The sequence below is a fragment of the Labeo rohita genome, chromosome 22 (genome assembly GCF_022985175.1).
Source record: "Labeo rohita strain BAU-BD-2019 chromosome 22, IGBB_LRoh.1.0, whole genome shotgun sequence".
NCBI lineage: Eukaryota > Metazoa > Chordata > Actinopteri > Cypriniformes > Cyprinidae > Labeo > Labeo rohita.
In genome coordinates this window covers 26,908,828-26,924,943 of record NC_066890.1, presented here as the reverse complement: position 1 = coordinate 26,924,943, position 16,116 = coordinate 26,908,828, and positions in this window count along the sequence as shown.

Here is a 16,116-nt window from a genome sequence, read left to right as displayed (position 1 = left end):
GCAGTATTAAACACGTATTTATACCGATTTCATCAGGCTCCGAAAAGAACACAAAGAATGGCCTTCTCAGCTGCCATAGTTGCAACTCTTGCGTCATCAGAACAGGGTGTTCAACGCACCACCGTTTCCATCTGAAAAACATTTTGCAACGTTTGGTTGGGGCTGAACGCGAAGCAGGTAAACAAATATTCTTGTAGCTTCATAATATAACGACTGAACCACTGATGTCACATGGACTATTTTAACATTGTCTTTACTACCTTTTTGGGTTTTGAACATGTCAGTTTTGTGTTGCTGTCTATGCAGGGTCAGAAAGCTCTTGGATTTCATCAGAAATATATTAATTTGTGTTTTTGAAGATGAACAAAGGTCTTATGGGTTTGGAATGGCAGGCGGATGAGTAATTCATAACAGAATTTTCATTTTTGGATGAACTAAAACTTTAAATGTGAAGCCTGCTGGAGCCTAAAAGTGCTAAGGTCTCTAACTAACTCAATATTAAAAAAGACAGACAAAATGACTAAATAAGTAAATAAACCACTTGCTCAGTGACGTGTGCTCATAGCACCGCATGATGGGAAGCTGGAGGTCAGAGTGTGAGAGATTGTGTGTGAGAGTATAATAATGCAGGAGTGTGAGTTTGATGAAGTACCAGCTTTACCTTTGGTGGTATCTGTAGGTGTGTTTGGTTAAGTGTTGGAGTTGGAGTCTGACTGATTGACTGTAATGATGAATTGACAGCATGAAGAAATGTGTAAGCATATCAAGTAATAATATGACTGCTAATATTATTCAATGGTCCTGAATTAACATGAACATGAATTGTATTAACATTAACCAAGATGGATTATTTCATACTTACTTACTTTTCACTGACTGACGCAAAAGAGCGTGACAAAAGACCTTTACTGTTTTCTTTTAGGTTTGTATCTGGGTTAGAAGTGAGTGAGGGTGAGGGGCTTGTGGTTTTTAGGTAGTCCATAACAGGAAACAACTAGCAAGTCAAACACTTCCAAATTAAATCTCTTTAATTAAGCCAGTATTTTACATGATAAAAGCTAGACGTATTGAAGCCAATTTCAGATTTATTGTATTGTATAAAAATGTAAATCTAAGAGCCTGCAACATGTTTTTGACTACATTTTAAAAAAGATTTATCTTTTTCATCATCTCCTACGACTATCAAAAGAGGACGACTATTTCCTGGTTCTTTTGGGTTTGTGTCTTGTTCAGAAGTGCAAATTTACAACTACAAATTTATACAAAAGCAAAAAACTTTCTTCTAGCAAGTCTTGTACTTTCAAATTAAAGCTATTTTGATGAATCCACTGTGTTGCATGACAAAAGGTAGAAGGATTGAATCCAATCTCAAATGTATTAATTGGATTAGTATTAGCATATTTAATGACAGATAAATTTGCACCAAAACATCAACAACAACACAAAAAATGTCAACAATATGGGCAGTAAAAGTTTAAAAACGTACCAAATAAAATTAACATAAAATTGTCAACATTTTTAATCTTTGTTTTTTGTTTTTCTTAATCAATTAAACTGCATGTAGAATATACCTTTTCCTTGATGGTGACACAATAACATGATTTTTTAGTTAATACAAACTTTAGTTAATACTCATTAACACTGACAATGATTCCCAGTGGAACAATAATACTGCTAATAATTAAAAATAAAAATACTCCAAATAAACTGAGGGCTCAGGCGGACAAAAATATGTTTGTCCTGTATGTACACAGTAAGATTTATTCCTCATTGACATCCCAGTCAAGATTCAAAGACACACTGATTCACTAACTCAGAATAAATACTTCAACTGACTAGTGTTGGGGAAAATTACTTTTAAAAGTAATGCATTACAATATTGAGTAACTCCGTAAAAAAGTAAGTAATTACATTACTTAGTTACTTTTTATGGAAAGTAATGCGTTACTTTACTTTTGCGTTACTTTTTAAATCTGGGCAGGGCTTGCTTGTTTGTTTTTAATATAAAAAGTTTTATTTTTGGCAAATGTAAATACCTTTTCACACCAAAAGCCTCAGGCTTTGAGAAAAGTAAATTCACGTCTGTACAGTAGACCGCAGAAGAAAAAATATCAACTCTTCAGCAATAAAAAAGGGAAAACAAATGTTAGATTATCTTGAGTAATTATATTTAATTATTGCAGGTTTGCGTCATATTCTGAGTTAAATTTCACAGTTTTTATTCATTTTGAGGAATACTGAATCTGTTTTTTGTGAGTGAGATGAATTAATGCATGTTCACATTTATTCTAGAACTAACATCTTACTCCCGATTTCTCTCAACATGGGGACAGGAGAGCTTTTAATCAATAAATAGGGGGAAAAGTAACTGGCGTTACTTATTTGAGAAAAGTAACTCAGATATTTTCTTGTCAATTAAAAAGTAATGCGTTATTTTACTAGTTACTTGGAAAAAGTAATAATATTACGTAACTCGTGTTACTTGTAATGCGTTACCTCCAACACTGCTGTTGACTATTGAAGGTAAATAAAATTCAATATACTTAATACATTACATTATAATTCAGCGAGATGTAATAACACACATCAAGTTATGTGAACAATTAATTTACAAAATTACACACAAAATAGCACATATAAAATACAGTAGTTAAAAAATAAATAAATAAAACGCGCGTGGGTGTGTGAGTGTGGACCCCAAAACCAGTCATAAGGGTCAAAAATTAAATAAATTAATATCTATACATCACATGGAAGCTGGATAAATAAGCTTTTTATTAATTTATGGTTTGTTAGGACAGGACAATATTTGGCTGAGATGCAACTATTAGAAAATCTGCAATCTGGAAGTTCTTAGCAATGCATATTACTAATCAGAAATGAAGTTTTGATATATTTATGGTAGGAAATTTTAAAAATATCTTCATGGAACATGATCTTTACTTAATATCCTAATGATTTTTGGCATAAAAGAAAAATCTATTTTACAAATACAATTTTTTTTTTTTTTTTTTTTGTATTTTTACAAATACACTGTATTGTTGGCTATTGCTACAGATATACCCGTGTATTAATATATATTAATGTAAATTATGTTTAAATTACATTTATATACCACATACATACATATATGCATAGATACACACAAACACAGGTAAAAATTTTGGAATCATTTTTGTACTTACATAAGACCAAGCACAGGATCAAAACTAAGGGTCCTAGTTCAAAACATTTCGCCATATCCAAGGCTTCAAACAGAGCTTCAAAGATACTCAGAGAAACTCTCTTTTGCATTAACGCCCTTTCATACCAGGAAGTTGCATTTTATACTATGTACTGTCATGTCCTCCAAATGCAATGACCATGTGACCCTAACCATAACTCAGCTCAGCTCAAAAAAAAACACTTTCTACTGATTATGAACAACACCAGAACATACCATGGTCCTGCTGCAAAAACATGAGGACTGCAGATGTGGCTACAGCCATAAACTGTAATGTCTGTAATGTAAGAGGCGTGAAACAGTGCTAAAGTGAGACAGGAAGGACAGTTAAGACCACATGTGAACATATGTGACCCTGGATCACAAAACCAGTCATAAGGGTCAATTGTTCAAAATTGAGATTTATACATTATCTAAATAAATAAGCTTTCCATTAATGTATGGTTTGTTAGGATAGGACAATATTTGTTCGAGATACAACTATTTGAAAACCAGGAATCTGAGGGTGCAAAAAATCTAAATATTGAGAAAATTACCTTTAAAGTTATCCAAATAAACTTATTAACAATCTATATTACTAATCAAAAATTAAGTTTTCATATATTTACAGTAGGAATTTTACAAAATATCTTCATGGAACATGATCTTTACTTAATTTCCTAATGATTTTTGCCATAAAAGAAAAATCAATAATTTTGACCCATACAATGTATTTTTGGCTATTGCTACAAATATACCCCAGCGACTTAAGACTGGTTTTGTGGTCCATGGTCACATATATATGATATGTTTGAGAACTTGCACTGTAGTGGTTAAAATGCTGTTGGACACACTACATAATTACTGTCTGCTACTTTTGATAGTGACCACTGCTCTGTTCAGGGACTCATTATTCTAATTCTGTTCATGTGAAATGTCTGGGAAATTTGTTCTGTTTAAGTCTAAGTTGATCAATATTCACATGGAAGCAAAAACATTTGGTAGCTTCTTCAGGAACAATCAACTGCCAAACATTGATTAATGAGAACTTATAAGTATTCAGCCAACTTTGCCAAGATCTGTTTCCTGTCTTTTAAAATGGTCAGTCTATCTGCTGCTTTTAGGGGTGTGATAAGATATGGTTTTTAAAGACATGGAAAAAATTATAAAAAAATATTACTTATTAATTATTTTTTTCACCATATGATTGAATTTTTGAGCATTGTTCAATCACCATGCATTCTGTAGAGTACAACTGAAGTCAAAAGTTTACACACACCTTGTAGGATCTGCAAAATGTTAAATATTTTACCACAATAAGAGGGATAATACAAAATGCATGTTATTTATTCAGTACTGACCTAAATAAGATATTTCATATGAAAGACATTCACCTATAGTCCACAGGAGAAAATAATTATAATTTTAAAATAGTTATAGTTATAATATTTACAAAAAAGAACCCCGTTCAAAATTTTACATATGCTTGATTCTTAATACTGTGTTGTTACCTGAATGAACCACAGCTGTTTTGTTTTGTTTTGTTTTGTTTTTTTGTTTAGTGATTCATAAGTCCCTTGTTTGTCCGAAACAGCTAAACTGCCTGCTGTTCTTCAGAAAAATCTTGCAGGTCCCACAAATTCTTTGGTTTTTCAGCATTTTTGTGTATTTTTGTGTACCTTTTCCAACAATGACTGCATAATTTTGAGATGCATCTTTTCACACTGAGGACATCTGAGAGGTTCAAACGTTCGCTGATGCGTCAGAAGAATAAAATGATGCATTAAGAGCCGCGTCCCAACTACAGTTCCAACTGATTGACAGGCACTGGAAATTCCAATGCTAAATGAATTGCGATTCCATTTGAATTTAGGCAGGTTAAACGCCTGATGCAGAGAGTGAAAAAGCAGATATGGTAATTAATATTGCTATTTAAGCAAATGCCTAGTTCTTCCATGAAACTCTAGATGGCGCAGGCTGACGGGTGTTAACGTAACTGATGATATTCACAGCCTTATACCACTTGGCACAAGCTGATTGGTTCACGTTGCGTACGCAGCCAATGAGTTTGAACCTTTACCTTTAAATGGCTGGTCGGCATTCACTTGAGCCTTTGGCAGCAGCGCGCTTTGAGTTCGTCTGAAACCCTCCGCCTTCCCCAGCTCCACCTGTATAGATCTGCTGGGGGTTATTTTGTATGCTATTGTGCAGCAGCAGTATGTCTTAAATACTCACAGCACTGTATCGCCATATGCTTTGGCAGTAGCAAGTTCCTGTACTTGCTTGCAGCAGCAATAATCTACAACTACAGCAATAACCAACAGCAGCAGCAATTCAGCAGCAGCATAGCAGATCTATTCCGCCAAGACCAAATACATTAACATTGTCATATACATTACCATAATAAAATCTTCCCGAGAGTTGTCATGGAAGAACTGTAGACATGAGAAATACAGTTGCAAATGGACTTTGCTTTTCCATTTCAACTTTGGCAGTCAAAAACGCAGACAGTAATGCAACATTTGCAACTGCGTTTGGATTATGTCACAATTTTTGCATCCACATATAAAAAAAAAAACTTCTTTGAAAATAGTCCAGAATATCGTTCCATATAAACAGTTTCTCACCTGTTTGAGGAAGTAGCACACAGTGAAGAAACAATGATAACCAAACAAATGGCAGCATCTAAATTAATTAGTTTTATTCAAGTCAAAAATATTATTTAACCTCACTGAACCAAACTATATAAATTAATTTTACCAACAAGCCTATTTGTTGTAAGATGAATCAGGTAGAAATAGCTCTAAAAAGTAACAATTTTAGGTCATCACTTTTTGCAGTGGCACCAAAATTAAATGTATGCGAATGACACTTTTTTTTTGGTCTGTCTTATCACTTAATATTTAAAGATGCATGACAACTACAAAATCAACTTCCTGTCAAAACTTGTGGTGACGAAGCCAAGTTTTAGTGTGAATGTTCACAGGCTAAATATATCTGCTTTGATGAAGTTTAGGTTTTTAAATGGTTGCATGCCATTAAATTTGTTTTTAAAAATTAAACACACATTACAACTGGCCAAATTTAAGAAAATTCAGGCTATGAAAATGTAGAAAACTCAGACGCAAAGACCAGGAGTCTTCAGTGTATATTCAGAAGGATTCTTTGTTGAGAATGTGCTGTGTGGTGCTCCAGTCATCACAGTCTGACTAAGGTAGGCCTTACATGCAAGGTTAAACATACCACTTTTCCACCAAGGGAATTTGATTGCTGTCTCAGAGCCAGAGCCTAGTTTCAAACAGTTTTGTGTCTTTGTGTCAACCACTTCCAGAAGTTTGTTCTCTCACTCAAAAGCACTTTTGCACAAGCAAAACTAGCAAATTAATCAGATATCATTTTGCTGTTCTAGTAAAATGAACAATTCATATGGAAAAAACAAGCTATCTAAATGAATGAGAAATGTCTAATTTCACAGATTACAGCTTTGGTTATACGCTATATAACCATTTGTTCAAAGGATGCAGACCATTCAGTCTGGAAGACATATGTTATATGTGTTTGCTCATCAACAATACGCCTTTCCTGTTAGAAGTCAAACAGACATTTAGAAAGCATCTTTAAGATGTTCATTATTTAGAATGTATGTAAAACTGACATCTTAAAAATGTTCATCAGATGTTTGTACACAGCAGCTGCTTTCCAGATAAAGCCATTTTAAAAAGACATTTTGCAGACATAGAGAATATTTATGAGAATATTTATAAATGAGAAGAACTCTTTCATCATTCTCGGCTACATTTAGCACACTTAAATTATGCTAAGCTTGATCAATATTCAGATTTGATGGGGCTGGGGCTGAATACTGTTACCTGTGTATGGACAGAAAATAACTACACATGTACTTATTAATCCTACTGGTTACATTTTCTGTTTTTCTTTGACCTTTTCAACCTATACCAGCACCTTTCATGGGACTGCTTCAGGACAAAACCAGTCCTATGACCTGAAAGAAATCTTTGTTACACTTGCAACCATATTTCTCATGTTTCATGGCTGTCTGGCACTGGTCCACATGATGCTGTACTGCCTGCTTACATAAACATCTCAGGGGCATAGTGCCATGTGCTACCGATGGCTGCATCCCAATAGAGAAGCAGAGCAAAGAGGAAGAGTGCATAGTTTGCTTCATTTTGTGGTTTCTCAGACTTGCCCCTCCCGCTCATACTACAGCTGCAGCCTACTTAGGCCATGACTCTTCATTTTGACATACTTAAGTGCTTGGTAGTTTAACAATAGAGACTTCTATAGTTGCCAACACACCAGTGATCTTGAGATCTTTGTGGTTTCTTCTAACGGACTGACAAGAACAACCAAGCTTGCATGCTGTAGATCATCAGCTGTTCATCAAATCAAATCAAATCACCTTTATTTATATACCGCCTTTAACAATACAGAATTGTGACAAGGCGGCTGTACAGTATTAAATAGGAAATAGTACATCAACAATGCAAAGGGCAACAGTAAACACTCAATTTTCAGGTAATCAAATACAACAAAATAAAATACAATATTGTGTGAAGATAAAGTGAAGATAAAGTGTCCCCAACTAAGCAAGCCAGAGGTGACAGCGGCAAGGAACCAAAACTCCATCGGTGACAAATGGAGGAAAAAAAAACCTTGGGAGAAACCAGGCTCAGTCGGGGGGGCCAGTCTCTGGGGCTCATCTAGTCGATGTGATCTCCGCTGACATTCAGAGCTGTAGAGGTCGTCTCTAGGTGCTGATTCACCGTCTGGGCTGGGTACGGACTGGATCCAGAGGACTGCAATGACCATCTGATCTGGATACGGACTGGATCTGGTGGTTAAGGTGACCTCAGAATAAGAAAGAAACAAACTAATATTAGCGTAGATGCCATTCTTCTGACGATGCACTGAGTACATCGGGTGTTATGGGAAGTGTTCCCGGTTCCGGTTGACCTAATTTGGGTGCTAAATAAGAAAATGATCTGCCGCCCGCGGTTGATTTGGATATTCTAGGTATTATAAAATTGCCAGAGTTTTGAGAACGCAGCGGACGTGAGGGACTATAATGCAATAAGAGCTCGCTCAGGTACTGAGGAGCTAAACCATTCAGGGCTTTATAAGTAATTAGCAAGATTTTAAAATCTATACGATGTTTAATAGGGAGCCAGTGCAGTGTTGACAGAACCGGGCTAATATGATCATACTTTTTGGTTCTAGTAAGAACTCTAGCTGCTGCATTTTGGACCAGCTGGAGTTTGTTTATTAAGCGAGCAGAACAACCACCCAATAAAGCATTACAATAATCTAATCTTGAGGTCATAAACACATGAATTAATGTTTCAGCATTTGACATTGAGAGCATAGGTCGTAATTTAGATATATTTTTGAGATGGAAAAATGCAGTTTTGCAAATACTACAGATGTGGTTTTCAAAGGAAAGATTGCCATCAAATAGCACACCTAGGTTCCTAACTGATGACGAAGAATTGACAGAGCAGCCATCAAGTATTAGACAGTGTTTTAGGTTATTACACGCTGAGGTTTTAGGTCCAATAATTAACACCTCTGTTTTTTCAGAATTTAGCAGTAAGAAATTACTTGTCATCCAATTTTTTAACTCAACTACACAATCAGTTAGTTTATCAAATTGGTATGTTTAGCCGGGCCGCGAAGAAATATAGAGCTGAGTATCATCAGCATAACAGTGAAAGCTAACACCATACTGCGATACTGTAATTGACGGCTGCATGGTGACAATTTTGTCTCTAATAGTATCGATCTTGGAAGTAAAGTAGTTCATAAAGTCATTACTGCTATGCTGATGGGCATAGTCAGTGCTTGTTGGTTCTTTATTTTTTGTTAACTTAGCCACTGTATTGAATAAATACCTAGGATTATGTTTGTTTTCTTCTAAAAGAGTCGAAAAGTAATCAGATCTTGCCGATTTTAATGCTTTCCTATACGATAGGGTACATTCACGCCAAGCAGTACGAAAAACCTCTAATTTTGTTTTCCTCCAGCTGCGCTCCATTTTCCGGGCTGCTCTCTTTAGGGCGCGAGTGTGCTCGTTATACCACGGGGTCGGACTGTTTTCCTTAATCTTTCTTAGGCGCAGAGGAGCAACCGTATCTAGAGTCCTGGAAAAGAGAGAGTCAATAGTTTCTGTTACATCATCAAGTTTTTCTGAGCTATTGGAGATGCTGAGGAATTCAGATAAGTCAGGAAGATTACTCAGAAAGCAGTCTTTTGTAGTAGAAGTGATAGTTCTACCATACTTGTAATAAGGAGTTGAATTTACAGTTTTAGTTATCTGGAGTATACACGAGGCTAGATAATGATCAGAGATATCATCACTTTGCTGCAGAATCTCAACGGCATTGACATCAATTCCATGTGACAGTATTAAGTCTAGAGTATGATTTCGACAATGAGTGGGACCTGACACGTGCTGTCTAACTCCAATAGAATTTAAAATGTCTGTAAATGCTGCTCCCAGTGCATCGATTTCATTATCGACATGGATGTTAAAGTCACCTACTATTAAGACCTTATCTGTAGCCAACACCAGCTCAGATATAAAATCAGCGAATTCTTTAAGAAAATCTGTATGGTGCCCTGGTGGCCTGTATACAGTAGCAAGTACAAACGTCATGGGGGATTTATCATTAACACTTGTGGATAATGTTACATGAAGCACCATTACTTCAAACCAGTTATACTTGAAGCCCACTCTCTGAGAAACACTGAAAATATTGCTATAAATTGTAGAAACACCTCCCCCTTTACCTTTTAGGCGTGGCTCATGTTTATAACAGTAATCATGAGGGGTAGACTCGTTTAAGATAATGTAATCATCTGGTTTTAGCCAGGTTTCTGTCAAACATAGCACATCTAGGTTATGATCAATGATCATATCATTTACAAAAAGCGCTTTTGTAGAGAGGGACCTGATATTCAAAAGGCCAAGTTTTATCAGTTGTTTCTCTGTATTATGTACATTTTTTATTTGTTGAACGTTGATTAGATTGTTACTCTTAAATTGGTTTGAACGTCTTTTGTATTGTCTAGCTCGGGGAACAGACACAGTCTCTATAGCATGATATCTAAGTGAAAGGGTCTCTATGTGCTGAGAATTAACTGATTTTGGTGACGTGTGGCGGCTAGCAGACGGTCGGATTAGCCAGTCTGCCTGCTTCCTGACCTGGGCCCCAGTTAGTCAAGTGCAAACTCTAAGACTATATGCCATATTACTAGAGAGAAGAGCGGCACCACCCCTGGAGGGATGAAGACCATCTCTTTTCAACAGGTCAGGTCTGCTCCAAAAACTTGTCCAATTGTCTGTGAAACCTATGTTATTCTGCGGGCACCACTTAGACATCCAGCCATTCAGTGACGACAGTCTGCTATGTATTTCGCCACCACGATACGCAGGGAGGGGGCCAGAGCAAATTACAGTGTCTGACATCGTACTTCCAAGTTCACACACCTCTTTAACATTATTTTTAGTGATCTCCGACTGGCGAAGTCGAACATCATTTGTGCCGACGTGAATAACGATCTTACTGAATGTACGTTTAGCATTAACCAGCACTTTTAAATTTGCCAAGATGTCAGGCGCTCTGGCTCCCGGTAAACATTGGACTATGGTGGCTGTTGTCTCTATTTTCACGTTCCGTACAATAGAATCGCCAATAACTAGAGCACTTTGGGGGAGAACCTGTTTGATGTTCTGATCGGAACGGAAGAGTGGTGTTTTGACCCGCGACTATGCCGTCTCACAGTCACCCAGTTGCCTTGTTGCAAAGGCGAAGTTACCTGAACCGAACAATGTACAGGACTTCCTGAGCTAGTCGCATCCAAAGCCGTATCTGAGGCCCTCACATTCTTACTATCCTCGATTAAAGTTTGGATGCGTGTCTCTAGTTCTGAAATCTTCTCTGTCAGCCTAACTATTTCCCTGCATTTATCACATGTGAATCCCTCGCTGCCGACAGAGATTGATAAACTATGCATATGACATGTGCTGCAGGTTACCAGGAAAGGAAAAGAAGCCAATACTCACCGTAGTTGTAGAACGATTTCAACTCACCACTGTTGTTTGATGAACTTGTGAAGAAAAAAAGCAGGGGGAGAAAGCAACAACGGTTGTAGAGGCGGATAGAAAAAGTAAAAGTGAATGGCAAGCTAACCGGCTAACACACTGCAGGCACGCTGCACTCGCAGTTGTAGAATAAAAACGAGCGATCAACGAGAGCGAGGGGAAAAAAAGGAAAGCGGTAGTAGACGTGAATAGAGACGTGAGTGGGAACGCAAATGGCAGGCTAACCGGCAAACAGAATGCTAACGCACAGCACGGCGTTGCACTCGCGGTTATAGAATAAAAGCGAACGATCGGATTTTTTATTTTATATATATTTTATACAGATATTTTATCACTTTAAACAACAGAAAGTAATAGTAAAATAGAGAATTATTCAGAAAAATGAAACTCCAGGGAGCTACAAACGCACACCACTCTGCAACACGAGACCCAATGTTCATGACTGGTTATATAGATTAGTTTTGACACCACTGATATTTAATGTCCCATACTTACCCTACGCACTGCTAATTTTGGGACATAATACCATAGTTGGGTCCGAAATCAGGTTTAGTAGGTACTACATTTGGGATGGGGAAGTATGTTCTCATTGACTATAAAACATATTTTATCAAATATAAAAGCACTTCTTATATTGTGTAAAATACAATCCCCTCTTAAATTGGAGGCTTTCGAAAGGTCTAGTCCAGGAGATTTCTGTTGAAATTTCAGAGGCTTTTAGGTCCCATACTGGCAGTAGGCAATGGGTCAGCTCAAAAGGTCCCTCATCATTCTAGATGAAGGTAGTGTTTCTCACACTTCTGATTCTGATTCTAAAACCCTTCATTCCACAGCTGAGGGGCTACTACATGTTGGTCAGGACAGACAACTCTTTGGTAGTTTCCTTTATCAACCACCATGGCAGGCTGTGTCCACCTGTAAGCCTCTCCTCGGATAGCTCAGCTCCTGGCAGTTTTAACAAAGGATCACCAGTACTGATTTCAGTACGGATTTCTTGGATGTTTGAAACTCACTGTCACTTCTAAATTCAACCCAAAAGTCCACCCCACCATTCTCCATTTTATCTACATTTTCAACCTCTCATCACCAATCCAACCATGCCAAACTGTTCTTGCGTACCTCCAATTCAGAAGCTCCCAGACTAAATCCCCTTTTGAACCCCTATTTCTAGATGATTCCAACAAACCTGTTGTGCATTTTTGCTTTCAAAAATACCTCAAATCCGTTCTCAGACATTCAGGCTGTACGGATGGTACTGAGGCTGAATTAGAATCCATTTGCAGAAGATTATTGTTGATAGTTTTAGCAGACAGAAATGTTAAGGCAGGCAAAGGGTCAAAACCAGGGTAACAGTCCAATCGGTCACCATACACAGGGGTAATCCAAAAGACGAGGGTGAGTAGGCAGGCAGAGGGTCCAAACACAATCATCAGTCCGATCAGGCAGTCAACTCAAGAAGGATAATCCAGATAAATGGTAGTCAGGAAAACAGGCAGAAAATAATACACAGAAAGGCAGACCAAATATAACTAGAGAAAAGCTTGGTAAGGCAGGTAAACTGGCAATACTTCACAAGGACCATGTGCTCAGTCTCTGGCTTATAAAGCCACCAAACAGGAAGTGAGTGGAGAAGAAGTAGAGGAAGTGGGACACAGTCAGTACTCAGGTGAGGGCTCCCTCTGCTGGCTTGGCATTACAGAGGCATCCCAGCAGAACTTCTTCAGCCACTCCTTCTGTATCGGGGAAGCAACCTCAGCAGCCCAAAAAGGCCTCTCTCAAAAAGGCATCAAATCTGAACTCTCGGGCAATGGTCTTCGGACGCTTTCAAACAGGTGAATAAGTAACTTCAGCCTCTTCCCAGCGAGGCTAACCCATCTGATGCCATGAGTATTGTACTCCCGTTGGATGCTGTGAGAAACTCCCAGTCGAAAAAACTTTGCCTTCTTTCATCCAGCTACCAGTGAGGCTTACTGATCCAATGCTGTGAGTATTGAACTCTCATCAGATGCTGCAAGAGCCTCCCGCTCAAGCAAACTTCGCCTTCTTTCATCCCTGCTAACGGCAATGCTGACCCATCTGAGGCCGTGAGTATTGAACTCCCATCAGATGCAAAGCACTCCCAGCTGTGTACTTCCAATTTAATCAAACCCATCCATCGGCTGGTAGGGTCCACTCATCTGACGTTGAGAGCCACTCCCGTCAAAACTAAGTGGACCCTCCCGGTCATGCGACTCAAGCCCTGTTATCACCTGTCTGACGCCTTCAGCTGCTCCCATCATGAAGCTTCCCAAATCATGCTGCTCCTCATCCATTGGCCAGTGGGGTCCATCTTCCCCGCACTGGTCAACTGCTCCTGTTGGAGGCATAATGGGCCCCCAGTCCCTCAGCCCCAAAACACACTGTTCCTCCTTTATTGGTTGGTAGGGCTCACCGGCATGATGCTGTGTTGCTTTGTGGGGTACTCTGGGCTCAGTGAAATGTTATCCGGCATGTTTGATGACTTTACACACAGTTGTGTCAATCAGAGGTGACTTCTCCCTGTTCCCCTTCAAGCTGATCCACACAATCCTAAATGAATGATCCTGTGATTCACTTAAAGACTTTCTGCCACCTACTGGCAGTTTAAGTTTCATATATACTGTAGTAAAACTTTAATCTCATAAAATGATTTATGCCTTCTGTGTGCAGTTCCCCGGACAGATTAAGTCTGGTCCTGGACTAAAATGACCTTTTATACCAGATTGACAAAAGTATGGTTTTAAATAGTCCTAAACTTAGTCTAGTCCAGAGTTTAATGAGCTGATTTCCTGGAGGAACACTAGAGCTACTCCAGGGCTTTTTTGTGTTTTTTTTTTTTTATTTTAATATTAGGGTACAACATAAAGCTAGGTTTAATTTAAACCTCACTTCCTCCAGGAAATGGCCATGGTTGTCATCTGGTATGGTCCCCAGAAGATGCTGGCTCTCAATTATACCTGTTAGGAATTTTTCCAGTTGATCTTTATTTACAGATTGTCCACTCATTATAAACTGCTCTCTTCAGACACTGGCAGCAGTTTTTTTTTTTTTTTTTCGACATTTATTTTTACATCTCTCACAAGCGGATGTTGTAAATTATGATCTCATTTCCATAGAGCTCTCATTATCTACTGACAAATTGGTGCAGCAAGCATCTTGCATAATCAGAGTGTTTTTTGACCAGTATTAAGGATGCTAAAAAGCACATTTCCACACTGAATGCCGAAAAAAATGAGGGTACATGCCAACCCCAAGAATTCCTTTCAACAAAATATATAGAGCATGAATTGATGAAATTCTTTTGTCCATCTCTCAAGCTCATACAAGCCTCGAGGGGTGTGAGAAAACATTGACACCTACATCCTACGTCATCCGCTGGAGTGCCACTCTCTCGCGAATGTGTGTATGGCAGTTTATTTATGTCCTGGAGCTGTGTAGAGTACTTTTTATGATGGATAGATGCACTTCAAAATCTCAACACCCATTTACTGCCAGTATAAAACTGAGAAGAGTCAGGACATATTTTAATATAGCTCCGATTGTATTCATCTGAAAGATGAAAGTCATATACACCTATGGTTTGAGGGTGAGTACATCATGGTGTAATTTTCATTTTTGGTTGAACTCTCCCTTTAGAATATTTCTACAGTGATTTGGCACACATTCATCTCTTTCTCTGAAACCTAGAATAACCAATAACCACATTATGATAGTATGAAGAGCACAAGCATTATAATAAAGAGAGAAATTTGGAAGGGCTTTTCTGCATTCAGCTTTAGATTTACAAAAGTGGGTTTTACTTATTCTGTGGGCTTTGTAGTCCCACAAAAAAAGGAATAATGAGAAAAAAATAATAGACACAAATATAATTTTTCAAAAACATTAACACCTCATAACAAGAAAATTACTTTTTTGCAGTTTGGCCACTAGAGGGGGAAAGTTGGCTTTAAACAATGACTGAAAATATTCCTATATATTTCTATATGAAGATGCCTGATTTTAAATGGGAAATGCTCAGAAACAAAGTGACCATACAACCAGAATCTAACAGGATTTTGAAACATGTTTAATACTTGTTGAGTTACAGGCACACCTTTAGTGAAAAATAAATATAATAAAATGTTTTTAAAATACATTTATTTCATGCTAAGTATACTACAAATACATTACTAATACATACTAACTAAAGATATACTTAAGTAAATTTGATTGTGCTAAAGTGGAACTATTACAAGTATACTTTTGGTACACCTTAAATATTTTGCATTTAAAGACTAATATTATTTAAAGATCATACAATTAAAACATAATTTAGGCTTAATATTAAGAAATGTGCATTGTGCACAAGTAGTACTCCAAATAAAGTTTAGTTACAATTTTTATATCAGTTTATAAAAGTCTCAATCAATATGTCAGAAATTATGTTAAAGGAGGAGTCCACTTCCAGAACAACAATATACAGATAATGTACTCAAGCCCTTTCTTCAGTCGTAAAGAAATTATGTTTTTTGAGGAAAAAATTACAGGATGTTTCTCCATATAATGGACTGATATGGTGCCCCGAGTTTGAACTTCCAAAATGTAGTTAAAATATGGTTTCAAACTATGGTTGTAAACGATCCCCACCAAGGAAGAAGGGTCTTATCTAGCGAGACTGTTTTTTTTTTTTGTTGTTGTTTTTTGTTTTTTTTTTTTTTCATTACAAAAAATACAATTTAAATACTTTTTAAATCTCAAACATTCATCTTGTCTTGTTCTCCCTGAACTCTGT